The sequence below is a fragment of the Triturus cristatus genome, chromosome 8 (assembly GCF_964204655.1).
Source record: "Triturus cristatus chromosome 8, aTriCri1.1, whole genome shotgun sequence".
NCBI lineage: Eukaryota > Metazoa > Chordata > Amphibia > Caudata > Salamandridae > Triturus > Triturus cristatus.
The window spans coordinates 55,979,720-55,994,593 of NC_140591.1; the positions used below are offsets into that span (position 1 = coordinate 55,979,720).

Sequence of the window (14,874 nt, forward strand, 5' to 3'; positions counted from 1 at the left end):
CTACAATTATTAATAATACATCAGGAGGCCACAGGGACTTGTTGGCTGAAATATCTCAGTTGGGAGATCGTTAGACTGAAGAGCTTAAGGTACCTGATTCAATCCTGACTTTCAGCACAGTGCGAGGGGATCCTACATTCTTGCAAAATATTTCTTGAAATCAGCTCTAGTTTTTTTTTCTTTATTTCTCAAAATATTTTATCAACTGATCAACAACATGATAACTTCAACAAAAAGTTGTCTTTCTGTCCTCCTTCTAAACTTGCTTCCACCTCTCTTGCCATCAGCTTTGATGACGAATTTATCCCATTTTAAACTTTTTTCAAAGTAAACTCTTGTCTGCATCAGCTTTCACTTCTCCTTGAACAAAGTTGTCAGTATTGAGATGACATAGCTTACCTACTCAGGCGACATACGTCTGTGTAATACAGTGCTGGTCCACTTAGAGTTTTAAAAGAAAAACGACCTAACATTTATCCCAAAAACGCTACTCACCCATTTCACCAGTTAGCTGCTGAACAATGCAGGACACATTAAAACACAGCTCTAACCTCAGATTGAAAATCCAGGTTCTGCATCTCTGTTCTGGGATTGTTCAAAAAAAGACGCTGAATACTATAGCTGCTGGCAGGCCGAAATAGCTCAGTTGGGAGAGCGTTAGACTGAAGATCTAAAGGTCCCTGGTTCGATCCCGGGTTTCGGAACATTTTGAACTTCTGCTTTGCATGCCACAAAGACTATTTTGAGTCAACTCATATTGACTTTGTTTATAATGATCAAAACCTTTTATCAAGATAATCGACAATACAATTAATTCAACATATTATTTACTTTCTGTCTTTCTTTCAAACTTGCTTCCACCTCTCTTGTATTCAACTTTGCCTCCTTTATTTCCCAATTCTTCCTTTAATTGAAAGTAATGCTTTGCCTGCATCAGCCTCCAGTTCCCCTTATACAAAACTGTTAGTAGTCAGATGACCTAGCTTGCCGACCCTCGCCATATAGGTCTGTGTTTCTGAGTATAAGTCCATTCATAGTTTACAAACATCATCTAACTAACTTGGCTCCTAAAAAGGAAATTCACCCATCAGACCAATTTAGCTACTGAATAATACTGGACAATTTAACACATAACTGCACATGCAGATAGAGTGACCAGGTTCTGCATTTATCTTTAACAATTATAAAAAATACAACAGAAAGCCAAAATTGCCAGCTGGATGAAATAGCTCAGTTGGGAGAGCAGTAGACTGAAGATCTAAAGGTCCCTGGTTCAATCCCGGGTTTAGGCACATTTTGAACTTCTGCTTTGCATGCCACAAATGCTATTTGGAGTCAACTCATATTGACGTTGTTTATAATGATCAAAACCTTTTATCAAGCTGATCGATAAGACAACCATTTCAACATATTTTTTACATTCTGTCTTTCTGTCAAACTTGCTTCCACCTCTCTTGTATTCAACTTTACCTGCTTTATTTGCCAATTCTTCCTTTAATTGAAAGTAAAGCTTTGCCTGCATCAGCCTCGAGTTCCCCTTATACAAAACTGTTAGTAGTCAGATGACCTAGTTTGCCTACCCTCGCCATATAGGTCTGTGTGTCTGAGTATAAGTCCATTCATAGTTTACAAACATCTTCTAACTAACTTGGCTCCTAAAAAGGAAATTCACCCATCAGACCAATTTAGCTGCTGAATAATATTGGACAATTTAACACATAACTGCACATGCAGATAGAATGACCAGGGTCTGCATTTATCTTTAACAATTATCAAAAATACAACAGAAAGCCAAAATGGCCAGCTGGATGAAATAGCTCAGTTGGGAGAGTGTTAGATTGAAAATCTAAAAGTCCCTTGTTCAATGCTGGGTTTCGGAAAAGTCTGAGAGGTTTCTTGCTTCTCACAAAATATTTCTTGGTATCAGCTCAAGTTTTTCTTTCTTTATTTATCAAAATATTTGATCAACTGATCGACAACATGATCAATTCAACATAGAATTGTCTTTCTGTCCTCCTTCTAAATTTGCTTCCACCTCTCTTGCATTCAGCTTCGACTACAAATGTTTCCTATTTCATGCTTTTTTGTAAAGTAAACTCTTGTCTGCATCAGCTTCCACTTCTCCTTGAACACAGATTTCAGTATTCAGATGACATAGCTTACCTACTCAGGCCAAATACCTCTGTGTAATATGGTGCTAGTCCATTCAGAGTAAAAAAAAAAGCTACCTAACCTGGATCCGAAAAATGCTATTTACCTATTGCACCCGTTAACTGATGAATGATACAGGACATCTTAAAACATAGCTCTAGCATGAGGTTGAGCATCTATTTTCTTGGGAAGTTTAAAAGAAAGAATGAAGACCCAAACTACCAGCAGGCCGAAATAGCTCAGTTGGGAGAGCGTTAGACTGAAGATCTAAAGGTCCCTGGTTCAATCCCGGGTTTCGGCACAATTTCAACTTCTGCTTTTCATGTCACAAAAGCTGTTTGGAGTTAAATCAACGCTCTTCCTTATCAAAACCTTTTATCAATCTGATCAACAACACAATCAATTCAACATATTATTTACTTTCTGTCTTCCTTTCAAACTTGCTTCCACCTCTCTTGTATTCAACTATGCCTCATTTATTTGCAACTTCTTGCTTTATTTTAAAGTAAAGCTTTGCCTGCATCAGCCTCCAATTCCCCTTATACAAAACTGTCAGTAGTCAGATGACATAGCTTGTACACCCTGGCCATATAGGTCTGTGTTTCAGAGTATAAGTCAATTCAAAGTTTATAAAAAAAAATTCTACCTACCTTGTCCCCTAAAAAGGATATTCACTCATCAGACCAAGTTACCTGCTGAATGATACTGGACACTTTAACACATAACTATAAACGAAAATAGAATGACCAGGTTCTGTATGTATCGTCTACAATTATTAATAATACATCAGGAGGCCACAGGGACTTGTTGGCTGAAATATCTCAGTTGGGAGATCGTTAGACTGAAGAGCTTAAGGTACCTGATTCAATCCTGACTTTCAGCACAGTGCGAGGGGATCCTACATTCTTGCAAAATATTTCTTGAAATCAGCTCTAGTTTTTTTTTCTTTATTTCTCAAAATATTTTATCAACTGATCAACAACATGATAACTTCAACAAAAAGTTGTCTTTCTGTCCTCCTTCTAAACTTGCTTCCACCTCTCTTGCCATCAACTTTGATGACGAATTTATCCCATTTTATACTTTTTTCAAAGTAAACTCTTGTCTGCATCAGCTTTCACTTCTCCTTGAACAAAGTTGTCAGTATTGAGATGACATAGCTTACCTACTCAGGCGACATACGTCTGTGTAATACAGTGCTGGTCCACTTAGAGTTTTAAAAGAAAAACGACCTAACATTTATCCCAAAAACGCTACTCACCCATTTCACCAGTTAGCTGCTGAACAATGCAGGACACATTAAAACACAGCTCTAACCTCAGATTGAAAATCCAGGTTCTGCATCTCTGTTCTGGGATTGTTCAAAAAAAGAGGCTGAATACTATAACTGCCGGCAGGCCGAAATAGCTCAGTTGGGAGAGCGTTAGACTGAAGATCTAAAGGTCCCTGGTTCGATCCTGGGTTTCGGCACATTTTGAACTTCTGCTTTGCATGCCACAAAGACTATTTTGAGTCAACTCATATTGACTTTGTTTATAATGAACAAAACCTTTTATCAAGATAATCGACAATACAATTCATTCAACATATTATTTACTTTCTGTCTTTCTTTCAAACTTGCTTCCACCTCTCTTGTATTCAACTTTGCCTCCTTTATTTCCCAATTCTTCCTTTAATTGAAAGTAAAGCTTTGCCTGCATCAGCCTCCAGTTCCCCTTATACAAAACTGTTAGTAGTCAGATGACCTAGCTTGCCGACCCTCGCCATATAGGTCTGTGTTTCTGAGTATAAGTCCATTCATAGTTTACAAACATCATCTAACTAACTTGGCTCCTAAAAAGGAAATTCACCCATCAGACCAATTTAGCTACTGAATAATACTGGACAATTTAACACATAACTGCACATGCAGATAGAGTGACCAGGTTCTGCATTTATCTTTAACAATTATAAAAAATACAACAGAAAGTCAAAATTGCCAGCTGGATGAAATAGCTCAGTTGGGAGAGCAGTAGACTGAAGATCTAAAGGTCCCTGGTTCAATCCCGGGTTTAGGCACATTTTGAACTTCTGCTTTGCATGCCACAAATGCTATTTGGAGTCAACTCATATTGACGTTGTTTATAATGATCAAAACCTTTTATCAAGCTGATCGATAATGCAACCATTTCAACATATTTTTTACATTCTGTCTTTCTGTCAAACTTGCTTCCACCTCTCTTGTATTCAACTTTACCTGCTTTATTTGCCAATTCTTCCTTTAATTGAAAGTAAAGCTTTGCCTGCATCAGCCTCGAGTTCCCCTTATACAAAACTGTTAGTAGTCAGATGACCTAGTTTGCCTACCCTCGCCATATAGGTCTGTGTGTCTGAGTATAAGTCCATTCATAGTTTACAAACATCTTCTAACTAACTTGGCTCCTAAAAAGGAAATTCACCCATCAGACCAATTTAGCTGCTGAATAATATTGGACAATTTAACACATAACTGCACATGCAGATAGAATGACCAGGGTCTGCATTTATCTTTAACAATTATCAAAAATACAACAGAAAGCCAAAATGGCCAGCTGGATGAAATAGCTCAGTTGGGAGAGTGTTAGATTGAAAATCTAAAAGTCCCTTGTTCAATGCTGGGTTTCGGAAAAGTCTGAGAGGTTTCTTGCTTCTCACAAAATATTTCTTGGTATCAGCTCAAGTTTTTCTTTCTTTATATATCAAAATATTTGATCAACTGATCGACAACATGATCAATTCAACATAGAATTGTCTTTCTGTCCTCCTTCTAAATTTGCTTCCACCTCTCTTGCATTCAGCTTCGACTACAAATGTTTCCTATTTCATGCTTTTTTGTAAAGTAAACTCTTGTCTGCATCAGCTTCCACTTCTCCTTGAACACAGATTTCAGTATTCAGATGACATAGCTTACCTACTCAGGCCAAATACCTCTGTGTAATATGGTGCTAGTCCATTCAGAGTAAAAAAAAAGCTACCTAACCTGGATCCGAAAAATGCTATTTACCTATTGCACCCGTTAACTGATGAATGATACAGGACATCTTAAAACATAGCTCTAGCATGAGGTTGAGCATCTATTTTCTTGGGAAGTTTAAAAGAAAGGATGAAGACCCAAACTACCAGCAGGCCGAAATAGCTCAGTTGGGAGAGCGTTAGACTGAAGATCTAAAGGTCCCTGGTTCAATCCCGGGTTTCGGCACAATTTCAACTTCTGCTTTTCATGTCACAAAAGCTGTTTGTGTTGTTGATCAGATTGATAAAAGGTTTTGATAAAGAAGAGCGTTGATTTAACTCCAATCAATTCAACATATTATTTACTTTCTGTCTTCCTTTCAAACTTGCTTCCACCTCTCTTGTATTCAACTATGCCTCATTTATTTGCAACTTCTTGCTTTATTTTAAAGTAAAGCTTTGCCTGCATCAGCCTCCAATTCCCCTTATACAAAACTGTCAGTAGTCAGATGACATAGCTTGTACACCCTGGCCATATAGGTCTGTGTTTCAGAGTATAAGTCAATTCAGAGTTTAGAAAAAAAAATTCTACCTACATTGTCCCCTAAAAAGGATATTCACTCATCAGACCAAGTTACCTGCTGAATGATACTGGACACTTTAACACATAACTATAAACGAAAATAGAATGACCAGGTTCTGTATGTATCGTCTACAATTATTAATAATACATCAGGAGGCCACAGGGACTTGTTGGCTGAAATATCTCAGTTGGGAGATCGTTAGACTGAAGAGCTTAAGGTACCTGATTCAATCCTGACTTTCAGCACAGTGCGAGGGGATCCTACATTCTTGCAAAATATTTCTTGAAATCAGCTCTAGTTTTTTTTTCTTTATTTCTCAAAATATTTTATCAACTGATCAACCACATGATAACTTCAACAAAAAGTTGTCTTTCTGTCCTCCTTCTAAACTTGCTTCCACCTCTCTTGCCATCAGCTTTGATGACGAATTTATCCCATTTTATACTTTTTTCAAAGTAAACTCTTGTCTGCATCAGCTTTCACTTCTCCTTGAACAAAGTTGTCAGTATTGAGATGACATAGCTTACCTACTCAGGCGACATACGTCTGTGTAATACAGTGCTGGTCCACTTAGAGTTTTAAAAGAAAAACGACCTAACATTTATCCCAAAAACGCTACTCACCCATTTCACCAGTTAGCTGCTGAACAATGCAGGACACATTAAAACACAGCTCTAACCTCAGATTGAAAATCCAGGTTCTGCATCTCTGTTCTGGGATTGTTCAAAAAAAGAGGCTGAATACTATAACTGCTGGCAGGCCGAAATAGCTCAGTTGGGAGAGCGTTAGACTGAAGATCTAAAGGTCCCTGGTTCGATCCCGGGTTTCGGCACATTTTGAACTTCTGCTTTGCATGCCACAAAGACTATTTTGAGTCAACTCATATTGACTTTGTTTATAATGATCAAAACCTTTTATCAAGATAATCGACAATACAATTAATTCAACATATTATTTACTTTCTGTCTTTCTTTTAAACTTGCTTCCACCTCTCTTGTATTCAACTTTTCCTCCTTTATTTCCCAATTCTTCCTTTAATTGAAAGTAAAGCTTTGCCTGCATCAGCCTCCAGTTCCCCTTATACAAAACTGTTAGTAGTCAGATGACCTAGCTTGCCGACCCTCGCCATATAGGTCTGTGTTTCTGAGTATAAGTCCATTCATAGTTTACAAACATCATCTAACTAACTTGGCTCCTAAAAAGGAAATTCACCCATCAGACCAATTTAGCTACTGAATAATACTGGACAATTTAACACATAACTGCACATGCAGATAGAGTGACCAGGTTCTGCATTTATCTTTAACAATTATAAAAAATACAACAGAAAGCCAAAATTGCCAGCTGGATGAAATAGCTCAGTTGGGAGAGCAGTAGACTGAAGATCTAAAGGTCCCTGGTTCAATCCTGGGTTTAGGCACATTTTGAACTTCTGCTTTGCATGCCACAAATGCTATTTGGAGTCAACTCATATTGACGTTGTTTATAATGATCAAAACCTTTTATCAAGCTGATCGATAAGACAACCATTTCAACATATTTTTTACATTCTGTCTTTCTGTCAAACTTGCTTCCACCTCTCTTGTATTCAACTTTACCTGCTTTATTTGCCAATTCTTCATTTAATTGAAAGTAAAGCTTTGCCTGCATCAGCCTCGAGTTCCCCTTATACAAAACTGTTAGTAGTCAGATGACCTAGTTTGCCTACCCTCGCCATATAGGTCTGTGTGTCTGAGTATAAGTCCATTCATAGTTTACAAACATCTTCTAACTAACTTGGCTCCTAAAAAGGAAATTCACCCATCAGACCAATTTAGCTGCTGAATAATATTGGACAATTTAACACATAACTGCACATGAAGATAGAATGACCAGGGTCTGCATTTATCTTTAACAATTATCAAAAATACAACAGAAAGCCAAAATGACCAGCTGGATGAAATAGCTCAGTTGGGAGAGTGTTAGATTGAAAATCTAAAAGTCCCTTGTTCAATGCTGGGTTTCGGAAAAGTCTGACAGGTTTCTTGCTTCTCACAAAATATTTCTTGGTATCAGCTCAAGTTTTTCTTTCTTTATTTATCAAAATATTTGATCAACTGATCGACAACATGATCAATTCAACATAGAATTGTCTTTCTGTCCTCCTTCTAAATTTGCTTCCACCTCTCTTGCATTCAGCTTCGACTACAAATGTTTCCTATTTCATGCTTTTTTGTAAAGTAAACTCTTGTCTGCATCAGCTTCCACTTCTCCTTGAACACAGATTTCAGTATTCAGATGACATAGCTTACCTACTCAGGCCAAATACCTCTGTGTAATATGGTGCTAGTCCATTCAGAGTAAAAAACAAAAGCTACCTAACCTGGATCCGAAAAATGCTATTTACCTATTGCACCCGTTAACTGATGAATGATACAGGACATCTTAAAACATAGCTCTAGCATGAGGTTGAGCATCTATTTTCTTGGGAAGTTTAAAAGAAAGGATGAAGACCCAAACAACCAGCAGGCCGAAATAGCTCAGTTGGGAGAGTGTTAGACTGAAGATCTAAAGGTCCCTGGTTCAATCCCAGGTTTCGGCACAATTTCAACCTCTGCTTTTCATGTCTCAAAAGCTGTTTGGAGTTAAATCAACGCTCTTCTTTATCAAAACCTTTTATCAATCTGATCAACAACACAATCAATTCAACATATTATTTACTTTCTGTCTTCTTTTCAAACTTGCTTCCACCTCTTTTGTATTCAACTATGCCTCATTTATTTGAAACTTCTTGCTTTATTTTAAAGTAAAGCTTTGCCTGCATCAGCCTCCAATTCCCCTTATACAAAACTGTCAGTAGTCAGATGACATAGCTTGTACACCCTGGCCATATAGGTCTGTGTTTCAGAGTATAAGTCAATTCAGAGTTTAGAAAAAAAAATTCTACCTACATTGTCCCCTAAAAAGGATATTCACTCATCAGACCAAGTTACCTGCTGAATGATACTGGACACTTTAACACATAACTATAAACGAAAATAGAATGACCAGGTTCTGTATGTATCGTCTACAATTATTAATAATACATCAGGAGGCCACAGGGACTTGTTGGCTGAAATATCTCAGTTGGGAGATCGTTAGACTGAAGAGCTTAAGGTACCTGATTCAATCCTGACTTTCAGCACAGTGCGAGGGGATCCTACATTCTTGCAAAATATTTCTTGAAATCAGCTCTAGTTTTTTTTTCTTTATTTCTCAAAATATTTTATCAACTGATCAACAACATGATAACTTCAACAAAAAGTTGTCTTTCTGTCCTCCTTCTAAACTTGCTTCCACCTCTCTTGCCATCAGCTTTGATGACGAATTTATCCCATTTTATACTTTTTTCAAAGTAAACTCTTGTCTGCATCAGCTTTCACTTCTCCTTGAACAAAGTTGTCAGTATTGAGATGACATAGCTTACCTACTCAGGCGACATACGTCTGTGTAATACAGTGCTGGTCCACTTAGAGTTTTAAAAGAAAAACGACCTAACATTTATCCCAAAAACGCTACTCACCCATTTCACCAGTTAGCTGCTGAACAATGCAGGACACATTAAAACACAGCTCTAACCTCAGATTGAAAATCCAGGTTCTGCATCTCTGTTCTGGGATTGTTCAAAAAAAGAGGCTGAATACTATAACTGCTGGCAGGCAGAAATAGCTCAGTTGGGAGAGCGTTAGACTGAAGATCTAAAGGTCCCTGGTTCGATCCTGGGTTTCGGCACGTTTTGAACTTCTGCTTTGCATGCCACAAAGACTATTTTGAGTCAACTCATATTGACTTTGTTTATAATGAACAAAACCTTTTATCAAGATAATCGACAATACAATTCATTCAACATATTATTTACTTTCTGTCTTTCTTTCAAACTTGCTTCCACCTCTCTTGTATTCAACTTTGCCTCCTTTATTTCCCAATTCTTCCTTTAATTGAAAGTAAAGCTTTGCCTGCATCAGCCTCCAGTTCCCCTTATACAAAACTGTTAGTAGTCAGATGACCTAGCTTGCCGACCCTCGCCATATAGGTCTGTGTTTCTGAGTATAAGTCCATTCATAATTTACAAACATCATCTAACTAACTTGGCTCCTAAAAAGGAAATTCACCCATCAGACCAATTTAGCTACTGAATAATACTGGACAATTTAACACATAACTGCACATGCAGATAGAGTGACCAGGTTCTGCATTTATCTTTAACAATTATAAAAAATACAACAGAAAGTCAAAATTGCCAGCTGGATGAAATAGCTCAGTTGGGAGAGCAGTAGACTGAAGATCTAAAGGTCCCTGGTTCAATCCCGGGTTTAGGCACATTTTGAACTTCTGCTTTGCATGCCACAAATGCTATTTGGAGTCAACTCATATTGACGTTGTTTATAATGATCAAAACCTTTTATCAAGCTGATCGATAATGCAACCATTTCAACATATTTTTTACATTCTGTCTTTCTGTCAAACTTGCTTCCACCTCTCTTGTATTCAACTTTACCTGCTTTATTTGCCAATTCTTCCTTTAATTGAAAGTAAAGCTTTGCCTGCATCAGCCTCGAGTTCCCCTTATACAAAACTGTTAGTAGTCAGATGACCTAGTTTGCCTACCCTCGCCATATAGGTCTGTGTGTCTGAGTATAAGTCCATTCATAGTTTACAAACATCTTCTAACTAACTTGGCTCCTAAAAAGGAAATTCACCCATCAGACCAATTTAGCTGCTGAATAATATTGGACAATTTAACACATAACTGCACATGCAGATAGAATGACCAGGGTCTGCATTTATCTTTAACAATTATCAAAAATACAACAGAAAGCCAAAATGGCCAGCTGGATGAAATAGCTCAGTTGGGAGAGTGTTAGATTGAAAATCTAAAAGTCCCTTGTTCAATGCTGGGTTTCGGAAAAGTCTGAGAGGTTTCTTGCTTCTCACAAAATATTTCTTGGTATCAGCTCAAGTTTTTCTTTCTTTATTTATCAAAATATTTGATCAACTGATCGACAACATGATCAATTCAACATAGAATTGTCTTTCTGTCCTCCTTCTAAATTTGCTTCCACCTCTCTTGCATTCAGCTTCGACTACAAATGTTTCCTATTTCATGCTTTTTTGTAAAGTAAACTCTTGTCTGCATCAGCTTCCACTTCTCCTTGAACACAGATTTCAGTATTCAGATGACATAGCTTACCTACTCAGGCCAAATACCTCTGTGTAATATGGTGCTAGTCCATTCAGAGTAAAAAAAAAGCTACCTAACCTGGATCCGAAAAATGCTATTTACCTATTGCACCCGTTAACTGATGAATGATACAGGACATCTTAAAACATAGCTCTAGCATGAGGTTGAGCATCTATTTTCTTGGGAAGTTTAAAAGAAAGGATGAAGACCCAAACTACCAGCAGGCCGAAATAGCTCAGTTGGGAGAGCGTTAGACTGAAGATCTAAAGGTCCCTGGTTCAATCCCGGGTTTCGGCACAATTTCAACTTCTGCTTTTCATGTCACAAAAGCTGTTTGTGTTGTTGATCAGATTGATAAAAGGTTTTGATAAAGAAGAGCGTTGATTTAACTCCAATCAATTCATTATATTATTTACTTTCTGTCTTCCTTTCAAACTTGCTTCCACCTCTCTTGTATTCAACTATGCCTCATTTATTTGCAACTTCTTGCTTTATTTTAAAGTAAAGCTTTGCCTGCATCAGCCTCCAATTCCCCTTATACAAAACTGTCAGTAGTCAGATGACATAGCTTGTACACCCTGGCCATATAGGTCTGTGTTTCAGAGTATAAGTCAATTCAGAGTTTAGAAAAAAAAATTCTACCTACATTGTCCCCTAAAAAGGATATTCACTCATCAGACCAAGTTACCTGCTGAATGATACTGGACACTTTAACACATAACTATAAACGAAAATAGAATGACCAGGTTCTGTATGTATCGTCTACAATTATTAATAATACATCAGGAGGCCACAGGGACTTGTTGGCTGAAATATCTCAGTTGGGAGATCGTTAGACTGAAGAGGTTAAGGTACCTGATTCAATCCTGACTTTCAGCACAGTGCGAGGGGATCCTACATTCTTGCAAAATATTTCTTGAAATCAGCTCTAGTTTTTTTTTCTTTATTTCTCAAAATATTTTATCAACTGATCAACAACATGATAACTTCAACAAAAAGTTGTCTTTCTGTCCTCCTTCTAAACTTGCTTCCACCTCTCTTGCCATCAGCTTTGATGACGAATTTATCCCATTTTATACTTTTTTCAAAGTAAACTCTTGTCTGCATCAGCTTTCACTTCTCCTTGAACAAAGTTGTCAGTATTGAGATGGCATAGCTTACCTACTCAGGCGACATACGTCTGTGTAATACAGTGCTGGTCCACTTAGAGTTTTAAAAGAAAAACGACCTAACATTTATCCCAAAAACGCTACTCACCCATTTCACCAGTTAGCTGCTGAACAATGCAGGACACATTAAAACACAGCTCTAACCTCAGATTGAAAATCCAGGTTCTGCATCTCTGTTCTGGGATTGTTCAAAAAAAGAGGCTGAATACTATAACTGCTGGCAGGCCGAAATAGCTCAGTTGGGAGAGCGTTAGACTGAAGATCTAAAGGTCCCTGGTTCGATCCCGGGTTTCGGCACATTTTGAACTTCTGCTTTGCATGCCACAAAGACTATTTTGAGTCAACTCATATTGACTTTGTTTATAATGATCAAAACCTTTTATCAAGATAATCGACAATACAATTAATTCAACATATTATTTACTTTCTGTCTTTCTTTTAAACTTGCTTCCACCTCTCTTGTATTCAACTTTTCCTCCTTTATTTCCCAATTCTTCCTTTAATTGAAAGTAAAGCTTTGCCTGCATCAGCCTCCAGTTCCCCTTATACAAAACTGTTAGTAGTCAGATGACCTAGCTTGCCGACCCTCGCCATATAGGTCTGTGTTTCTGAGTATAAGTCCATTCATAGTTTACAAACATCATCTAACTAACTTGGCTCCTAAAAAGGAAATTCACCCATCAGACCAATTTAGCTACTGAATAATACTGGACAATTTAACACATAACTGCACATGCAGATAGAGTGACCAGGTTCTGCATTTATCTTTAACAATTATAAAAAATACAACAGAAAGCCAAAATTGCCAGCTGGATGAAATAGCTCAGTTGGGAGAGCAGTAGACTGAAGATCTAAAGGTCCTGGGTTTAGGCACATTTTGAACTTCTGCTTTGCATGCCACAAATGCTATTTGGAGTCAACTCATATTGACGTTGTTTATAATGATCAAAACCTTTTATCAAGCTGATCGATAAGACAACCATTTCAACATATTTTTTACATTCTGTCTTTCTGTCAAACTTGCTTCCACCTCTCTTGTATTCAACTTTACCTGCTTTATTTGCCAATTCTTCCTTTAATTGAAAGTAAAGCTTTGCCTGCATCAGCCTCGAGTTCCCCTTATACAAAACTGTTAGTAGTCAGATGACCTAGTTTGCCTACCCTCGCCATATAGGTCTGTGTGTCTGAGTATAAGTCCATTCATAGTTTACAAACATCTTCTAACTAACTTGGCTCCTAAAAAGGAAATTCACCCATCAGACCAATTTAGCTGCTGAATAATATTGGACAATTTAACACATAACTGCACATGAAGATAGAATGACCAGGGTCTGCATTTATCTTTAACAATTATCAAAAATACAACAGAAAGCCAAAATGACCAGCTGGATGAAATAGCTCAGTTGGGAGAGTGTTAGATTGAAAATCTAAAAGTCCCTTGTTCAATGCTGGGTTTCGGAAAAGTCTGAGAGGTTTCTTGCTTCTCACAAAATATTTCTTGGTATCAGCTCAAGTTTTTCTTTCTTTATTTATCAAAATATTTGATCAACTGATCGACAACATGATCAATTCAACATAGAATTGTCTTTCTGTCCTCCTTCTAAATTTGCTTCCACCTCTCTTGCATTCAGCTTCGACTACAAATGTTTCCTATTTCATGCTTTTTTGTAAAGTAAACTCTTGCCTGCATCAGCTTCCACTTCTCCTTGAACACAGATTTCAGTATTCAGATGACATAGCTTACCTACTCAGGCCAAATACCTCTGTGTAATATGGTGCTAGTCCATTCAGAGTAAAAAACAAAAGCTACCTAACCTGGATCCGAAAAATGCTATTTACCTATTGCACCCGTTAACTGATGAATGATACAGGACATCTTAAAACATAGCTCTAGCATGAGGTTGAGCATCTATTTTCTTGGGAAGTTTAAAAGAAAGGATGAAGACCCAAACAACCAGCAGGCCGAAATAGCTCAGTTGGGAGAGTGTTAGACTGAAGATCTAAAGGTCCCTGGTTCAATCCCAGGTTTCGGCACAATTTCAACCTCTGCTTTTCATGTCTCAAAAGCTGTTTGGAGTTAAATCAACGCTCTTCTTTATCAAAACCTTTTATCAATCTGATCAACAACACAATCAATTCAACATATTATTTACTTTCTGTCTTCTTTTCAAACTTGCTTCCACCTCTTTTGTATTCAACTATGCCTCATTTATTTGAAACTTCTTGCTTTATTTTAAAGTAAAGCTTTGCCTGCATCAGCCTCCAATTCCCCTTATACAAAACTGTCAGTAGTCAGATGACATAGCTTGTACACCCTGGCCATATAGGTCTGTGTTTCAGAGTATAAGTCAATTCAGAGTTTAGAAAAAAAAATTCTACCTACATTGTCCCCTAAAAAGGATATTCACTCATCAGACCAAGTTACCTGCTGAATGATACTGGACACTTTAACACATAACTATAAACGAAAATAGAATGACCAGGTTCTGTATGTATCGTCTACAATTATTAATAATACATCAGGAGGCCACAGGGACTTGTTGGCTGAAATATCTCAGTTGGGAGATCGTTAGACTGAAGAGCTTAAGGTACCTGATTCAATCCTGACTTTCAGCACAGTGCGAGGGGATCCTACATTCTTGCAAAATATTTCTTGAAATCAGCTCTAGTTTTTTTTTCTTTATTTCTCAAAATATTTTATCAACTGATCAACAACATGATAACTTCAACAAAAAGTTGTCTTTCTGTCCTCCTTCTAAACTTGCTTCCACCTCTCTTGCCATCAGCTTTGATGACGAAT

General features: G+C 37.4%; 7 non-coding genes across 7 annotated transcripts; all 7 read left to right on the top strand.

The window, feature by feature from the left end:
• Positions 1 to 2,379: 2,379 nt before the first annotated feature.
• TRNAF-GAA (transfer RNA phenylalanine (anticodon GAA)) lies at positions 2,380 to 2,452 on the top strand. The gene has a single exon. It is a non-coding gene; the product is annotated as a tRNA-Phe (tRNA).
• A 2,843-nt stretch (positions 2,453 to 5,295) lies between these two features.
• TRNAF-GAA (transfer RNA phenylalanine (anticodon GAA)) lies at positions 5,296 to 5,368 on the top strand. The gene has a single exon. It is a non-coding gene; the product is annotated as a tRNA-Phe (tRNA).
• Positions 5,369 to 6,464: 1,096 nt separating this feature from the next.
• TRNAF-GAA (transfer RNA phenylalanine (anticodon GAA)) lies at positions 6,465 to 6,537 on the top strand. Its single transcript has one exon. It is a non-coding gene; the product is annotated as a tRNA-Phe (tRNA).
• A 1,676-nt stretch (positions 6,538 to 8,213) lies between these two features.
• Positions 8,214 to 8,286, top strand: TRNAF-GAA (transfer RNA phenylalanine (anticodon GAA)). The gene has a single exon. It is a non-coding gene; the product is annotated as a tRNA-Phe (tRNA).
• Positions 8,287 to 11,129: 2,843 nt separating this feature from the next.
• TRNAF-GAA (transfer RNA phenylalanine (anticodon GAA)) lies at positions 11,130 to 11,202 on the top strand. Its single transcript has one exon. It is a non-coding gene; the product is annotated as a tRNA-Phe (tRNA).
• A 1,096-nt stretch (positions 11,203 to 12,298) lies between these two features.
• Positions 12,299 to 12,371, top strand: TRNAF-GAA (transfer RNA phenylalanine (anticodon GAA)). Its single transcript has one exon. It is a non-coding gene; the product is annotated as a tRNA-Phe (tRNA).
• A 1,664-nt stretch (positions 12,372 to 14,035) lies between these two features.
• TRNAF-GAA (transfer RNA phenylalanine (anticodon GAA)) lies at positions 14,036 to 14,108 on the top strand. Its single transcript has one exon. It is a non-coding gene; the product is annotated as a tRNA-Phe (tRNA).
• Positions 14,109 to 14,874: the final 766 nt, after the last annotated feature.